Here is a 580-nt window from a genome sequence, read left to right on the forward strand (position 1 = left end):
GTTTGGGGTCCCCTGCTGGAGCTGCTGCCCCCGCGACCCGATACCGGATAAGCGGTCGAAGATGGATGGATGGATATTTTGTTTTGTGACTTGATTCGTTTTCATCGACATTTTCAGCCGATTTGTATTTTTTTGTTCCACCAAATCAAGTTCCTTCCTGGACCATGTTGTAGCGGTGCTAGGCTCTGTTCGGCGCCTGCAGCGATTGTGATTGGTCTAAAGAAATGCCAATAAACCAGAGCATGTCTTTCCTCCCATCTGTGTCTGCTGTCCCATCTCTGCTCCTCCACAGCGCTGTGGAGGACGGTCTGGCAATACGAGACTAGTGTTTAAATGAATGTGACGAAGCCTTTAAAAGATGTGACCTATGGCATATTTTTAATTTTGTTTAGTTTCATTTAACCTTTTTTTTTATTCAGGGAAGGTTCACTGAGAGGAAGTGTCTCTTTTTGCAGGAACACCCTGATCACATTCACACAACTGCACACATGCAGGGCGGCTGTGGCTCAGTGGTAGAGTGGTTGTCTGCCAGTTGGAAGGTTGGCAGTCCTATGTCAAAGTGTCCTTGGGCAAGACACTG

Source organism: Etheostoma cragini, chromosome 2, assembly GCF_013103735.1.
Source record: "Etheostoma cragini isolate CJK2018 chromosome 2, CSU_Ecrag_1.0, whole genome shotgun sequence".
Lineage (NCBI taxonomy): Eukaryota > Metazoa > Chordata > Actinopteri > Perciformes > Percidae > Etheostoma > Etheostoma cragini.